The sequence below is a fragment of the Lissotriton helveticus genome, chromosome 1_1 (assembly GCF_964261635.1).
Source record: "Lissotriton helveticus chromosome 1_1, aLisHel1.1, whole genome shotgun sequence".
In the NCBI taxonomy this organism is placed as follows: domain Eukaryota; kingdom Metazoa; phylum Chordata; class Amphibia; order Caudata; family Salamandridae; genus Lissotriton; species Lissotriton helveticus.
In genome coordinates, this window is record NC_136057.1 from 569000434 (window position 1) to 569018710 (window position 18277).

The following is an 18277-nucleotide window of genomic DNA, read 5'->3' on the forward strand; positions in this document are numbered from 1 at the left end:
GGGTGTCTGTCAACATTCCAAATAGTCCGGAGCGGCCGCCATCTTGTGTCTCGGTAGGATCGAGACACAAGAGGTGGCAAAAACAAAGGGGGAAATGACCAAAAGGGGGCAGGGTAGACCCCCCTGACCCTTCAGGTTTGATGTGGGGGCCATAAAAGGGCCCGGCGGGACAATTTAAAAAAAAGAAAAATTCGATTTTCGCGGTGGGAGCGCCCGGTACGCGCACCGGGGAGCGTACCGGGGAGCGTACCGTGGGGAAAACCCAGTAAAACAGTAAAATAATAATTTAAAGTGCTTAGAGGTAGGGTAGCTCTGAATAGAGTTGTTTTGTTGTGTGGGTGATTTAAGTACCAACATGTAGGTACCAATGCAGAGTCTTAAATTCAATGTACACCGTCTTCTCTGTAGATATCTTGCATGTTGTTACAGAAGTTATTGTGGTATATGGAATCCATACCATAGTCTGTCAGGAAAGCAGAAACAGATCCTTTAAGCACTCCCTGAGAAGGCCTAGGGGATCATGGGTAGTCTACCCTGCTCCCTTATGATGTTTTCAAGTATTACATTTTACTCTCTTCTGAATCTACACAAAATTGGCGGTGATATGGTGCATTAGAGACAGACAGTGAGAGAAAGGAGGCAGGAGATGAAAAAGAGATGTCAAATACACATTGCAGATAATATAGTGGGAGAAAGGAAGTAACTATGAGCAAACTTACTATGTAACACAAAAAAGTTGCACAGTATACTGTAAGTCTCACTTTATATTATAATCATTTTGGTACTACTTCATGAATTACATATAAAAATGATTAATGTCTCAAACAATTTTTAATTATTAAATATAAATTTATTGTTCATAATTTTCATAATTTAATAGAACTTCCAACATCTGATTATCTGGAATCTCCTCAAAATTTTGATTGCATGATTCAATGGTTTCTAAACAGTCAATCAAGTCTTGGTCCAGAGACTCATCCATGAAATCCAAGTCAAGAAAATCTTCTTCAAGAATGTCCTCATCCATAATTTCAAAAGAAATATTAATGGTCTCTTCTTTACCTTCCAGTTTCTTGCTGTAAACTGCATAAAAAATAACTATATCAGTAGAGTTAGGGCACTGTTGGGTTTAAGTTCAGAGAGGTACTTCTGAGTTTTTAACAGTGAAGTTATCTTTGGGCAGTGTATGGTATCAGGCAGGAAGTAGAAATATAAAAAAGTGCATGTGATGAAGCCTAAGTAAATTCATAATTATACCAGAGAAGCCTAACTCAATCCATAACTATAACAGAGAAGTCTATCTCAATCTATAACTATAACAGAGGGACAGAAAATAACTAACAGAAAACGTTTTTCCAAATTAACTTAAAGTGCACAACATAGTTCCCCTTACAAATTAACAACTTACCTTTCAGAAAGCAGTTGAAGTTTTGAGAGAAAATCCTTTATAAATGTACCTCAGGTAGTACTAGTCAAAATGGCCATGTTTCCCTCTCATTTTCCATATATATTCATGTACATAACCAATCAAATGTCAGCACATAAAAATACAAAACGAAAGTAACATTTTAATTGGTTGTAAATTCTAACACTTTCATATGTGTTTTTGTCATGTAATTTACCTCAGGATATTTAGACAGGGCTACAGCCCAAATGGCTCAATGGAATTCCACCAAATTTGGGAAAATGGTAGGGACTGGTATGTAGTAGGGCCTATTCTATATTTGGTGAAAGTCTCTCCAGTGGTTTTATGTAAATTAACTTCCAAATTTTATTGGGAGCGCTTACCGGTGCGCGCCCCGGTACGCGCACCGGCAGCGCTACGGGAGTCCGCAATCTTGTGTTTCGGTAGAATTGAGACACAAGATGGAGGAAAAGCAAAGTTGGGAATGGGTAAAATGGGGCACGGTAGACACCCCCTGACCCCCTAGGTTTTCTGAGGGGGGCTTAGGATGCCCATATAGACCAAAACATTTTTTTTTTTTTATTTCACGGGGGGAGCGCCTGGTACGCGCACCGGGGAGCGTACCGGGGAGCGTACTTTGGTGAAAAATAGTGAAAAAAGTTAGAGTAAAATAATCATTTTGAGTGATCAGAGGTAGGGTAGCCCTGAAAAGAGCTTTTGAGTTCTGTGGCTGATTTAGGTACCTACAAGTAGGTTCCAATGCACAGTCTTAAATTCAGGAGGAATATTCCATTCCCCTCATCTGAGAAGTGCACACCATCTCCTCTGTAGATATCTTGCATGTTGTAACGCAAGTTATTGTTGTATATTGAACCCATTCCATAGTCTCTCATGTAAGCAGAAACAGATTTATTCACATGTTTCCGTGCTTTCTCAAATTGTGGACAAAATTGGTTGGACCACTTCCATTTCTGTCTTTGGCATATATTGGAATATACCAAGGCAGTTTGTGGAAAAAGTGTCATCAATTGCCCAAAGGTGTCCTTTAAAAGCATTTCCAGACCTACCCCAGTCAAAGTGCCTAGGTCATTTCCACCACAGTGCAGAATTATGAGGTCAGGGTGTGGCAGATGCAAAAAGGTTTTCACCAATGGTATCAATTGGTGACATCTCAATCCTCTCTGGCCAATCCACTTGATGTCCACATTTGGTAAATCAAGGTTGTGAAAATTTCTGATAGCTGCGTACCTTTGAGCCCAGTGGATGTAGCTATGTCCAATAATCCAGACAGAATACATGGTGAGAGGAGGTTCTGGTGCAGTCAGATGAAGTGTGGGAATGAATGGCAGTTGGAACAGTAGGAGTTTGCAAAAATAAAACTGTGGAGTTTCAGTGCTCTTGAATCACGAACAATGATTGGTGGATTCAGATAGTTGAAAACTGAAAGTTAGGGTGCATGGTTCTGTTCTGTGAAAGAAGTAATTTGAATGGTTAAGAAAAAGTCATTTAAAGAAACATTGCACTGGATAAGCTGGTGTATTGAGAGGTCAAACATCCTTGCTGAGTTCATTTGCAACATTGTAGAATAAAGTTTTAAACCTGAGAGCTCAGTGAGGAGGGAGTTGCTATGGTAACAGGCAGAAAGGGCTGAGGGGGGAAGGGTGTTGGTTTGGAAATAGTGAGGGAAGAGTTTTAATTGGTTAACATGAGGGATATGTGTGTAGAATTAGAGGTTTTCTGTGCCATTCATGGTTGCAGTGTCTGGAGTGCATACCTTTTGCTCTGCTTCACTCAGTCCATTTCTGTCACTCCTTCCTTTACTCTCTCTGTCCTTTCTTCCGGTCACTCCCCATGTCTTACCCTTATTCACTTTTGTCCACCCTCTTTCACCCCTCTTTACTTACACTCACTGCTCTTTTCTCACCCTCCCTCATCGCTGTTCCTTTACTCCGGTTCCGTCACTACCCCTCATTCCCCATCCTTTACTCTCCTTCCCTTTACTCTCAACACCCACTCACATTCTCCCAGTAACTCTGCTTTAGTCTTCTTCCTCTCTCTTCCCTTCTTTCGCTCCCTTATTCATTTTCCTTTTCTCACTTACACCCTCTTACACCTTCTCTCTGTCTTACTATCTACTACACAGTCCCTCTGTGTTGCTCCCTCTAGCTCTCTTTCTCTTAACATCACTCTCTCTGTCCCCTTACCTCATGCTCAGTGCTTCATTATTTTTTTTTTTTGGGTGCACGCCCCGGTGCGCGTACCGGTACGCGTACCCAGGAGAAAAAAGAATGACAGAGTTTTTTAAAAATGTAGCATTTTTTTTATAAATTGGAGGTAGTTCTAAAAAGAACTGTTTTTTTTATTCCTTTTGTTGTTTTATATTTTTTTTATTGTTTTTTTGAACATTTTTTACTTTTTTTGGATTTTATGAACAATGTTATATTTTTTTGTAATTTTTATGGAGACTAACAAAAAACAGGGAATTGTAAACGGCTCAACTGGAGAAAAAAATATCAGGAAAAAATTAAGGTTTCTTTTTGCAGTTGTGGTTGTCTCCAGCACGGTTGATCAGTTTGATACTTTGCTCTCCATAGGAAATTGTAGTCCCGCAAAATTTACAAAGTATTTTATAATCTCCAAACTGGGGTTGGATATTTGGGACCATCTCCCTTGTCTCTGGACCCAATGGAGTGGGTTGTTTTCTTTTGGAGGTGCTGGGAGAAGATTGGAGAGGGTTTCTTGTCAGTTCTCTGACCTCTGCCGCAGCATGGTTGTTTGGGTGCTTGCGTTGCATATGGCGAATCATTGTATGGTTGCCAAATGAATACTTTTTTGCAGGGTTCCCCCTGGAAAGTACAGTGCCACAGATGAGATATGTGACTTTTGGAGCGTTGACTTTCTTTTGTCCCCTTGGGATTTTAAAAAACCACCCACACAAAGTGCTCCTTGGGTTTATAGGGGATATTATCTTCAGGCAGGAACTGCCTCTCCTCCTCCTCCTCCTCCTCCTCCTCCTCCTCCTCTTCTTCTTCACCACCACTGTGGTGTTGTGGTGGTCCTTGTGGTGGTGGTGGTGGTTGAGATGCTCCTGCTGCTGCTGCTACTGTAGCCAATTCTCACTTACTACAAACAGGTCTGCAAACAGGTCTTCCTCAGTTAAAGTACTAAGTGAGAATGAGGAAAAAAGGTGGGGGCTTTCATCATTTGGAAAAAAATAACTGTTCTGAACCAATGAAAAGTGTTATTTTCAGGTCACATGACCCGAAGCGCTTACGCTACGCACCCCGGGGCGCGCCCGGGGGCGCTTACGTAGCGCAATCGTATGTGCTCGGGCGCTTCCGGGTCCGCTTACGCTGTGCGTCATAAGACGCATCACGCAGCTACGCGATACGTCATGATGATGTTTTCGTTCGCGGCAATAGCGCTAACGGGACGCTCACCTGCAAGACTGCGCTTACAGGTGAGCGCACCGGTACGCGCACCGGGAGCGCTCCAGGGCAAAATAAATAAATAAATAAATAAACATGAACAATATACATAAAAAAATAGTATTACATAAATATACAATATAGGATTCATTATAAAAAATATTATATTTCATAGCTATAGAAATTTGCTATTAAAAAACCTTTGAAATTCACTGAAAAAACCATAGGTTTGAGGCCCTATGTATAGTTAGGAATTAGCATTTACAAAACCTATGAAATTCACTGAAAAAACCATAGGTTTCACACCAGTTATAGTTGGAATTAGCCTTTAAAAAACCTATTAAATTCACTGAAAAAACCATAGGTTTGACACCAGTTATAGTTAGCTGGAAATTTTACTGACATAAAACCATTGAAATTCCCACGTTATAGTTAGTTGGACTCACTATAACTTGCGCGCCTGCAATGCACTGCTGATGACGTCACATATTACATCACTCATGACATGGTCAGTGACATCACTCATGACATCACTGATGACACCATCCAGTGAATGTGCGTCTTTCTGAAAAATAAATATGTTTTATATATGTATATGTAAAGGTCGATGGAAGAATAAATGTTTAAATAAGTGTCTAAATGGATGTTTTTTTAAAAATGAAATTGATTTGTTAACTGGCTTATTAAGTTTATCTTAGTGAATACATATATTAGCGAGAATGTTTAAATATTTAAATATATGTATGAGTGTTTCACTTTGTGTATAAGTGGCCCAGTAGGCCTTGCTGTTAGGCCACGCCCAAGCGAACAGGCGATTACATAGACTGCACTTGCAACAGCGCTGCTGCTTACAAACAACGAACGCCACTGAAGAAGAGAGCACAAGCTCTTGAAACGCGTCTGGCATGAACATTGAAGTGACTACCTGTCCGGGTTTGCTGTTCCAATACTGCCATTAAACAGCGTGTATGGAAAATCCTGTGGCTGACCTTTGAATGAGAAATCCTGTTATGGTTGGATAAAGAAGCGGCTGGTTCTCGGTCGCAAAGGAAGCCCACCGCCACCAACGAGTCCTGGTGAGACGCTTTTTAAGGGTCGAACATTAAGGAAGGATTAGAACCGGCGTCATTGCAGGGTGATGCCCGCTCATCTCACGATGGCAGTTCGAGATTAAGCACTCACCTGGCAGCCTGGTGACCTCAAGCCCATTTGGGATTTACTGAAGTTGTACACTGAATAGCAGCGCGCTTACTACTACATCGCCCAGAAGGCCTTGCTGTTAGGCCACGCCCAAGCGAACAGGCGATTACATAGACTGCACTTGCAACAGCGCTGCTGCTTACAAACAACAAACGCCACTGAAGAAGAGAGCACAAGCTCTTGAAACGCGTCTGGCGTGAACATTGAAGTGACTACCTGTCCGGGTTTGCTGTTCCAATACTGCCATTAAACAGCGTGTATGGAAAATCCTGTGGCTGACCTTTGAATGAGAAAACCTGTTATGGTTGGATATATATATATATATATATATATATATATATTATATATATATATATATATATATATATATATATATATATATATAATATATATATATCTAATACCTACTGGCGGTCGCCAGTAGGTAGTTATAGTTAGGACCTAGTTTCCATAGGAAATCCACAACATTCTATTTCGAATAACTTTGGCGCTGGAGGACGAATCTTCGTGAATTTCTCAAAGAAAATGGCATGCTCAGTTCTACTCCTTCCCTGATAGGTTGGGGGTGATTCGTCAAGTGGGGGCTGAGAAAAAAGGGGGGTCCCAAAACATGTTTTCCCCATGCAATTTTTCATAGGGACCTTTAGCCAGGGTTACAGCCCGAACGGCTGAAGGGAATTACACGAAATGTGGCAGAGAGGTAGAGGTCTGTTCGCAGATTGTGCTTTTTGTTAAATGGTGTAAATCCGCTTAGTAGTTTCTGAGAAAATTGCAAGTAAAATCATAGCGATATCTAGAGACGGAGTTTAGCACGCGTACGGAAATCTGTTCAATTACGAGCGCGAGCTGCATGCTAATGCTAATTGGCTGTGAACTGTCTGTCAACACTCAAAACCAGGAAGTGTTGGCGGCCATCTTGTGACTCGCTAGAATGGAGTCACAAGAAAACAGTAAAACAAAGTTGAGAAATAAGGGAAGGGGGTAGGGTAGAGACATTCTGATCCTCTAGGCTTGCGCAGGGGGTCGTACATAAATGTTTAGGCTCTATTTTTTTTTTTTTTTAAATGTAAGAAAAATCGCGGCGTACGCGTATGGAAATACGTACAATTACTAGCAGGAGCTGCATGCTCCAAGCCAGGAAGTGTTGGCAGCCATGTTGTTTGTCGGGAGAGCAGAGTCACAAGAAAACAGTAAAACAAAGTTGAGCAATAAGGAAACGGGCAGGGTAGAAACATTCTGAGCCTATAGTCTTGGTCAGGGGGTGGTACATGGATCTTTAGGCTCATTTTTTATTTTTTTTTAAAATAAAAAATGGCGGGGTGCTCGTGCAATACTTGTACGTGGTGGAAAAGGTGAAAAAAAAAGTAGAAGTCCGTTTTATTCATTAGGTCCCGGGGGGGCAAATTACGGGGACAATTTTTCTGCATAATGGGGGCTTGTAAGGTGCCCCGAGCACTGGGGACTGGAACTCCTCTGGTTTTATTTTGTAGTATGGGTGGGGGGTTACGGTCCTACTCCCAGCATTCTCGGTGAGCGCCACCCCTCGGGTTTTAAAAAAAAAACATGTTTTGAGGTCTCTCTCTCTCTCTCCCTGTACACGTTGCGGGGAATGCCACATTTCTGGGGCAGTGATATGTAAAATGACCTTCCAGCACTAGGTACCTGCATTGTCTGGAGTTTTTTATTAATGTTGGGAGGGTGGGCTTGATAATACCCCCTTGTTAATTGCCATAGAAGCCTATGTTCTGGTGTTAACATGGGCTTCTATGGGAAATAACAAGGCCGTATTATCATGGTCATTATCGACGTTTTATCGGCAGTTTCTTGCCAATTAAATGGCGATAATTGTAACACCCGTCCTTGATAATATGCACCTAAGATTACTGGTCAAAAAAAGAGCAATGAGCCATATTATCAACAAAAGGCGGTATATTATCGTCACTTTTATCGGCAGGAAACTGCCGATAAAGCGGGAATAATGGGCTTGATAATAAGCCCTTGTGAATAACCATAGGACCCCAGGTTAACACCAGAACCTGGGCTGCTATGGGAAGTTACAAGGGCCTATTATCAAGCACATTATCGCCGCTTTATTGGCAGTTTCCTGTCGATAAAAGCGGCGATAATGTATCGCCTTTTGTTGATAATATGCTCCTTTATTTCTATGAAAGTATGTAAAGCTTTCCTTTTTTTTGGTGTAGCAGTTTTACTCTCTTCGCATGCTCAGCGTCATTTCAAAGCCCTCGTTTTCTTTTTCTTCAAGTTCAACAAGCAAACCTTTCTTTATATCAGTTAGTAAATCTGTCGCTTTCTTTTCCCGGTTCGTGTGTATCATCCGCTGCTGTACTTTTGTACAGTATTAATAGTCATATTTTATGGGAAATAACAAGGCCGTATTATGAAGCTCATTATCGCCATTTTATCGGCGGTTTCTTGCCAATAAAACGGCGATAATTTTAACAGCAGTCCTTGATAATATGCACCTAAGTTTACTGGTCAAAAAAAGAGCAACGGGCCATATTATCAAAGAAAGGCGTTACATTATCGTCGCTTTTATTGGCAGGAAACTGCCGATAAAGCGGTGATAATGGGCTTAATAATATGCCCTTGTGAATAACTATAGCAGCCCATGTTAACATCAGAATTTGGGCTGCTATGGGAATTTACATGTGTCTATGGTTTTTTATTAATGTTGGTAGGGTGGGCTTGATAATACGTCCTTGGTAATTGCCATAGAAGCCTATGTTCTGGTGTTAACATGGGCTTCTATGGGAAATAACAAGGCCGTATTATGAAGCTCATTATCGCCGTTTTATTGGCAGTTTCTTGCCAATAAAACGGTGATAATTGTAACACTGGTCCTTGATAATATGCACCTAAGTTTACTGGTCAAAGAAAGAGCAATGAGTGATATTATCAACAAAAGGCGATACATTATCGTCGCTTTTATCGGCAGGAAACTGCCGATAAAGCGGCGATAATGGGCTTGATAATATGCCCTTGTGAATAACCATAGGAGCCCAGGTTAACACCAGAACCTGGGCTGCTATGGGAAGTTACAAGGGCCTATTATCAAGCGCATTATCGCCGCTTTATCGGCAGTTTCCTGTCGATAAAGCGGCAATAATGTATCGCCTTTTGTTTATAATATGCTCCTTCATTTCTATGCTATTATGTAAAGCTTTCCTTTTTTTTGGTGTAGCAGTTGTACTCTCTTCGCATGCTCAGCGTCGTTTTGAAGCCCACGTTTTCTTTTTCTTCAAGTTCAACAAGGTAACCTTTCTTTATATCAGTTAGTAAATCTGTCGCTTTCTTTTCCCGGGTCGTGTGTCATCCGCTGCTGTACTTTTGTACAGTATTAAGTCATATTTTTTTTTTATTTATTTGAAAGGTAGTGCCGAGGCGCCAAACGTTGATTACGTACTCCGTCCACCGCCATTTTAGTACTTTCTCAACGTGGTTTTTATTATATCTGTTAGTTAGAACTCAGTAGTTTTCAATCCTAGTCTTGACTATCTTACTATAGTATTACAACATTATTTTTATTGTGAGCCGTCATACCCTTCCTCCACAAAATAAAAGAAGTATGTCGGTTTTTTTTAATTAACTTTTATTAAACAATAAATATAAACGAAACTCAATTATAACTATGTCAGAACTGGAAAAATAACTCAAACAATGTTATAAACAAATTGTGAAATGGATTCCAAAAGGTGTCCGATTGGTAATCTGCAAAAGAAAAAAGAAAATTAGAGTTTAGAATTATGTAGTTGTGAGTAAAGGAGCTGAAGCATTACGGGGCATATTATCAAGAACGGTGATAAAATTATCGCCGTTTCAGCAGCAGGAAACTGCAGATAAAGCGGCGGTAATAGGCTTGATAATATGCTGTTGTGAATTCCCATTTGCAAAAATTACAATGGTTTTTGGTGGCCTCAACGAGGTCCTGAGGAGAGTACTGTTAATTATGAAATTAATTCATAAAATTAGTTCAGGGAGAGAGTCTTAGTAGAATACCATATAGGTCAATTTTATTACAATGTTATACAAAAAATTAGTAATAACGATAATTACTTTCTTATCAGGTGCTCACATATGTGACAAAAGTGCTTAAAGTGACTTTAGTGAATATATTAAAAAAGCAATTATATACATGTATTTACAAAGATGTCACCACAAGGTTATTCCCACAAAAATTATATACAATGAAAAATAGGGGAGTTTTCCTTGAGTTTGTCGACGACGTTTCGATCTAGTTTGTTTTAGATCATCATCAGGACGTGAGCTTCCCTGAAACTATTAATAAAATTAAATTTAGTCCTATGGTATTGTACAAGACAGAGCAGTAAATTAATTTGTACTCCCAAAGTTCAACAGATGAAAATACTTGTTAGGCGTTATTAAATTGCCCAAAGTCATTTCAAAATTAAGTATTTACACACATTTTTTAAGGCTGCACAAGAACAATTGGCAGTCATAGCACTGGACCTTGCCAGTTATGAACTAGTTTACGCGCTTTACTTTGCCTGTAAACTTACTTAAAGAGGTATCAACTGTGATTCCTAGGCGGCGAGGAAATTAATTTGGCCGGTGTCGTGAATCTACCTTTCTAAAATTAAAAAGGAAGTGATTACATTTAAGGAGGATACAGCGAATGGCCCAAACAAGTTAATTTAAACTTAGCACTTACACGAAGTCTATGCAATAAGCGCCAGAAATTGCAGAGGCTAATGCTGTTTGTATTTGTAGTCTCCGTTTCCAAAGGGTTATCTAAAAGAAGCAGGAAACCAATTGTATGACTCATATGTTCAGTTGTTTTTAAGGTAAACCAAATTATAACATTTATTCTTTTAAACATTTTTACCTATTCAGGTTTGGAAATGAAGAGGCCGTGTTATTCCCTGGGCCAGGTATAGTTTCCGTAGCAGGAAAACGTTACGTGATGCGAGGAATCAATTGCTCGTATCATTCGCTCACAGGCGGCGTCAATGCGGGAGCTAATCAAAAGACAGTAAAATAAATAATACACGACAGTTAGGATCGTGTATCCTGGCGATTACATTTAAAGAAGGGGACGGGGACCGGGCGTATCTCTCCTAGTGCCAGCACTTACCTAAACACCGCTTAGTTCTATGCCGACCGGTCGCGCAGATAACTTCACTAATCCGGCGTTCTCTCGAGCACTACTCTCTTGCTTCCTGGGTGTATTTAAGCGCATGCGTCGACTAGATCTAACTGCGCGCATGCGTGGTCTCGTCCTAATAATGCGCATGTCTAAGATGATAGTGTTACTCGCGCGAGTCCATGTCTAATTAGTGGTTTTTAGAGTTTCCAGAGCTAGTAAGTAAGTTCTGGTATCATTGTAGGGGCAGGCCACATATTCCTGTGATTCTTTTAAGCCAGTGATTCTTTTAAGCCAGGAAACAAAACTTACAAACCTAAATTATTTACATTTTCATGCACAGATATATTTTGTATTTACAAATAGCAACCATCATCAACAATACAGTTTTTTAACAGTTTTTTTACCATGAAAGTTATACTGAAAATTATTTCTCTAACCACAGCTGTTCCATTGATCCAGAGTGTTAAGTCCTTTTTCAATACTTTTACATAGAAAAATCCATTTGCACTCCAGGCGGTTCAAAATTGTCTGCTGATTGCCTCCTCTTACATTAGGTACAACATGGTCAATCACTTGCCACAACAAATCATTTTCTGAATGTCCAGATTCCACATAGTGTTCAACAAGGGGCGCAGTAAGTACCTTACATCGTATTCGGCTCCGATGTTGAGAGATTCTCATCCTGATTTGTTGTGTAGTCTGGCCGATGTACAGTTTTTTACAGGGGCATTGAATGCAATATACAACGTTTTTTGAGTTACAGTTAGTAAAAGATTTTAAATTATACTTGCAATTTTCATACTCAAAAAATTTCGTATTACTCGTGAACACGCATGCAGTACAGTTATTGCATTTATAGTGCCCTATAATTGGTGGAAGATTCAGATAGGTCTCTATAGTTGCATTTTTATTTTTAGTACAACAAGCGGCTCTCACTAGATGATCTTTCAAGTTATTGCCCCTTTTAAAAGAAAATAAGGGGATACCTGTCTCGAGTTCAAGAGGAGCTAGAACAGGCCAGTGTTTTTTAATGGCTTTACAGATCTTATTACTAACAGTGTTGAAAGTTGTTACACAAGTTATTCTTTTTAAGGGCTCTTTCTTTTTAGACTCAAACAGATGTTCCCTATGCGTGTACCATGCACGCTTCATAGCTCTCCTTACAAGATTCCCATAGCAGTCCAGGTTCTGGTGTTAACCTGGGCTACTATGGGAATTCACAAGGGCATATTATCAAGCCTATTACCGTCGCTTTAGTGGCAGTTTCTTGTCGCTGAAACACCGATAATTTTATTGCCGTTCTTGATACTATGCCCCTAAAAGTTTTGGTAACTCTACGGTTTTACGTGTGCAGGCAGTGTGACTCGTACATTCCAGTTCTGTTATACTGCTGCTTTCAAGTGGTGTCTATATGGAAGTGCCTACTGCGTTACTAATGACCGTTATGCTGAAATATTTCTAATGCATTCTTATGAAGGCTTTGTAGATGTAGGCCTCTGTGCTTACCGTTGTATAAACCTTGCGGGTAAACAGGCAGTTAGTGTCACAACTTATACTGAACAATTCTTCTACACGTCTACACGTCCAAGACAGCAGTGTTTAAGTTTAAGAGAGAAAGAGAAATGATGTCACAGAGAGTGAGAGAGAGAAAGAGAGAGAAAACAACATTAAAAGTGTTAAAAAATGACTCAAAAGTGGCGTAATAAGGTTGTGGATTTGTTTGTCAGACTGTTGTAACGTATCTGTTGTCACTGCTTGGAGGTAATTATAGATTTTACAGAGAAGCTGCTGTACACTACGCACTCTGGGCCACAATATCAAGCCTGGGCGACAAAATTATCGCCAGTTTATCGGCAGGGAAGTGTCGCTAAAGTGGTGATAATGGGTTTGATATTATGCTCTATGGAATTCCAATCGAAGGTCATGTTAGATGTCCTTCAGTATATTATCAAACCTATTATGGCCACTCTATAGTGCCGCGTTCAAGTGGTGTCTATATGGAAGTGCCTACTGCGTTACTAACGCCCGTTATGCCGAATTATTTCCAATGCATTGCTATGAAGGATTTGTAGATCCAGGCTTCTGTGCTTACCGTTGTATAAACCTTGCGGCCAAACACATAAGGAAGTAGACTTCACAACTTAATTTCAACAATTCTTCTACACGTCCAAGCAGACAGCAGTGTCTAAGTTTAAGAGAGAAAGAGAAATGATGTCACAGAGAGTGAGAGAGAGAGAAAACATTAAAACTCTGGGCCATAATATCAAGCCTGGGCGACAACATTATCGCCACTTTATCGGCAGGAAAGTGTCGCTAAAGTGGCGATAATGGATTTGATAATATGCTCTATGGAATTCCAATTGAAGCTCATGTTAGATGTCCTTCACATCTAACATAAGCTTCGATTGGAATTGAATTCCATAGAGCATATTATGAGACATTATCGCCACTTTCCTGCCGATAAAGTGGCGATAATTTTGTTGCCAAGGGTTGATAATATGGCCCTCTCTCCTTTCATAAATAAAAGTTACACTACAGTTTTACGAGTGCAGTGTACCTGGTACATTTTACTTGTTATAGTGCCGCGTTCAAGTGGTGTCTATATGGAAGTGCCTACTGCGTTACTGACGCCCTGTTATGGCGACTTATTTCTAATGCATTGCTATGAAGGCTTTGAAGATCTAGGCTGCTGTGCTTACCTTGTATAAAGAGTGCGGCTACCGGAGTTCACCACTCTACTTGAACTCTGCTTCTATACGTCAAAGTATATTCAATAAGTTGCCGAGAATTCCATTGCTGTTGCTCGATAGGCCGTGATTGCTTCTCAACGATGTTTGGTGAAGGAAACAAAAGGACATTTTGATTAGTCATTGAAACTGAGTTGCCTAACTACTATCAAAAGTGAATTTTAATGTGGGTTCTTAATATTCCGTAGTTAAGACTGTTGCAGCTCCAGCAAACAAAGGAAGATCAATACGTTAATAAAGGCATGGGACGGCCTCGTGACGCAGAAAAAAAAATACTATCATGGACACTTAATTAATAATAATAGAGGCCTAAGCACGTGGCGTAGTACAGAAATACGACACAGAAATGTATGCGCGCACAATTTTTAAGATTAGAGATGTATAGGACCTCGTGACTTATAAAGAAATATTTCAATTATGTAAGCACTATTTAAAACCATTGAGGGGTAGGAAAGCCATACGAAGGATAAAAAAATAGTATTATGCATATACAATTTACAGTGGAGGCCAATGTTGTTTCTGTCGTCTTTTGTCGTGTCTTGAAAGGCTGTGGTTTCGCTGAGTCTGGGGTGTTTTCGACAGTCTGTCTGTTATCGCAGTAGAGGCAGGCAAAAGAGAGCATGCTCACGTCAGTGCCCGCATTATATGGGAACCACAGGGGCTGACCAAACCAAGCCCAGGGCCGTCATTGGTAGCATTTTGGCGGTCTATAAGAATGATGCCTCTGGGGGACATGCCATTGGGTAATGTACTCGTTTCCAGGCTAAATGATAGCAAGCATGCTTGGTGGTGGCATGTGGGTAGTGTGGGCCGGCGTGCACCGCGCATGTGCAAGTATGAGTGTGTGCACCAACAATTAACAACAGAGAGAGATGGGGAGCAGGCAGGCCCAGAATCGGATCTGCAATGAGTCAGCACTTCTAATCATTCAGTTAGCGCACCCTGAGCTCTGATTTGTCACTGAAAGGTGATCGCACCATAGTTTGTACTGCTTATTATACTCAGCGTGTACCCGCGCATACGGTACGAATATGCTTTGACGTTACGCGTCGCATTAAAGCTTTGGTGTGACATCATGTACGGCGTTCAGTTCGCGAAAGGGGGCAATGTTTCTACTTGGTTTACAACATGTATGTATTTAATGTACATACTAAGGGTAGACATTTGGGATAACTATGAATTTTTGTAATACTTGTAATAATCATATATTACTTTTAAAAAGAATTACACAAATCGCGGTAGAACATCATGCGCCCTCCTATTGAAAGAGCTGCGCAAGCGCATCATAAGCGTACGCAAAGCCATGTGACTTAAAAAGTAGAGATTTGATTGGATTATAACTTTTCCTAATGCGACTGTTGAAAGTTCTGTCCCATTATAATTATTCGACTTTGACTTTTTAAGAAGAAGCATTTGTTCTGAGAATCTTCTCAAATAGAAGGAAGATCACAATAATAAGAGCAATGGAGTCATCTTGCAGCAGTTCTTCAGAGGTGATTTCATTCCTGAAGAACGTCCAAAGAAGAGGAAAGAAGCTCTAATTTGGAAGTTTTTCACTTTTCCAGAAGGTCAAAAAAAGGTTAATGCTCCAAAAGTAACCTGTAAAATTTGCGAAACAACTCTTTCAATGGGTGACCCATGTAAAAAATACTCCTTTGGCACAGCAAATGTGGTGCGACACGTGACGAATTTGCACCCCAACAACTTTGCTCGAGCTGCAAGAGGGAGGTTGCACGAGAACCCACCTGCTGCTACACCAACCACATCAACTGCGGCAGCAGGATTTTCAGCAAGCAGTCCACACCCACATATTTATTCTGACTTTGCTAAAGTTAAAATTCTATGCAATTATTGCGATAAACTTTTGTGTTATGGGGAACAGTCTGCAGACTTGATGAAACGCAGGACACAGGATCATTGCTGTCCTCGACATTAGTTGTTCTTATTTTCATTCTTTTGTTCCGCTTGTAATTTGTTGAGAAAACACATAAAAAATTCAAAACAAAAAAAACTGTTCTTTTTAGAACTACCTTCACTGGTCAAAGAAATAACTATATTTCTATGTTAGTTTGTCAGAATGAATGTGTAGTTCATAAATGAATGAATGAATATGATACTAGTGTATGGAGAATGTGAAAGTGCAGAACTGTAAGGAACTGCTACGGCATAAATCTATAAGGTGTTTATCTATAGTATACTGTAGTATGTCCGAAGCACTTGAATGTAACATAGTTCATAAATATGTTAAAAATCTATGCTTCAATTTGCGATGCTGGTGAAACTGCCTGGGTGAATTTGTATGTGTTAGGGGCGGATTTACAATCCCCTTGTGCCTCTTTTACACACCTGTTGCGTCACTTTTTTGACACAGCGGAGGTGCAAAAGATGTGCCATGGTGTGTGCTACTAACAATGTAACGCATCTGGATGGTGTATTACATTGTAAAGCGCTGCGCCAGATGAGGCTTTCTTGTGCAGAAGGGGGTGCAGCAACGCCTCCTAAAAGTGACTGAGTGAAATGTATAACATTTTATTCAGTCACTTTTGAGCATATGCTGTGTCAAAACCTTGCACATGCTTGAAGCAGGTATAAGGATTGATACAGCATTGTGAGTATAGGGCCCCAAGAGCTTTGGTGGAGCTGTGTTATACTTGCAACCGACGTCAAGCAATTATTAATCCAAAAATTCCTTTGCAATTTAGTTTTGTTATTATTTTATAATATGAATATGAAATATAATCTAAAAAATAAAAAATAAAATAAATATAAATACGTATATTAAAAATATAAGAAATGAGTATAAAAAGAAAGACATAATAATTAATACATTTATAAATTATCATTTACAAAACCTTTGAAATTCACTGAAAAAAACATAGGTTTCACACACGTTATAGTTAGGAATTAGCATTTAAAAAATTATGTCATCAGGGATGTCATTTGAGATGTCATCAGTGATGTCATGAGTGATGCCACTGCCATGTCATGAGTGATGTAATATGTGACGTCATCAGCAGTGCATTGCGGGCGGGCAAGTTATAGTTAGCTGAGCTAACTATAACTATAACGGAGGAATTTCAAAGGTTTTGTATGAGAGAAATGTTCAGCTAACTATAACGTGTGAAACCTATGTTTTTTTCAATAGATTTCTAAGGCTTTTTAAATGCTAATTCCTAACTATAACGTGTGTGAAACCTATGTTTTTTTCAATGAATATATATATATATATATATCGATTGGAATACTAGGTGTACTGCTAATGAGTGACACTATTTTTAGACTACATTATGTGAGTGCCTGTGTGATTGTGTGCATCTGTGTGTGAGTGGGTCTCTGAGTGGCTGTTTGGGTGTTGGATCGGGTGGGTGAGTGGCTATATGGTTGCGTAAGAGGGTATGTAGGTAGCTATATTGGTAAGTGAATGGGTATATCAGTAGCTGTGTTGGTGAGCAACTGTGCGAGTGGATGTATGGGTGGGTGAGTAAGTGACTATGGTTAAGCGAGTGGGTGTCTGAATGGCTCTATGCGTGAGTGACTGGGTGTACGTGTCTGTATGGGTGAGTGAGTGACTGTTTGAGTGGGTGTTTTGTTAAGTGATTTGGTGTGTGAGTCACTGTTTTAGAGAGTGAGTATCTGAGTGAATTACTGTATGCGCGACCAAGCGGATGTGCGAGTGCTTGTATGGATTTGTGAATGTGTTTGTAAAAGTTTATGATTGTTAAACATATATACTAAACTACTACAAAAGTTATATTAGTATTCTAGATGTTCTACTAATGAATGCCTATATTTCTAACATACATTATGTGAGTGGCTGTGTGATTGTGTATATCTGTGTGTGAGTGGGTGTCTGAGTGGCTCTATGGGTGTGTGAGTGTGAGTGGCTGTATTTATGTATAAGTGGGTGTGTGAGTAGCTGTGTGGGTGAGTGAGTGGCTGTGTGAATGGCTGTATTGGTGAGTGAGTTGGTGTGTCAATAGCTGTGTGGGTAGGTGACTGGCTGTGTGAGTGGCTGTATGGGTGGGTGAGGGAGTGGGTATGTGAGTGACTGTATGGGTGAATGAGTATCTGAATGGCTGTAATATTGAGTCACTGGGTGTGTAGGTGGCTGTATGGGTGTGTGAGTGGATGTTTGACTCGGTGTTTGGTTCAGTAAATTGGTATGTGAGAGGCTTATTTTATAGAGGGATTATCAGGGGAGGCACAAACCGTCCATGAAATAACTTCTACACTTAGTCTATAAAATTGTGGATTAACAAAAAGACAAAGAAAAAGAACTTGTAAGGCCAGGCTTAACGTGAATAAACAAAGTGGTCTGGAAAAAAAGCAATATTTTCACAATTGTACAGCCCTAAAACTAACCAGATGTGGA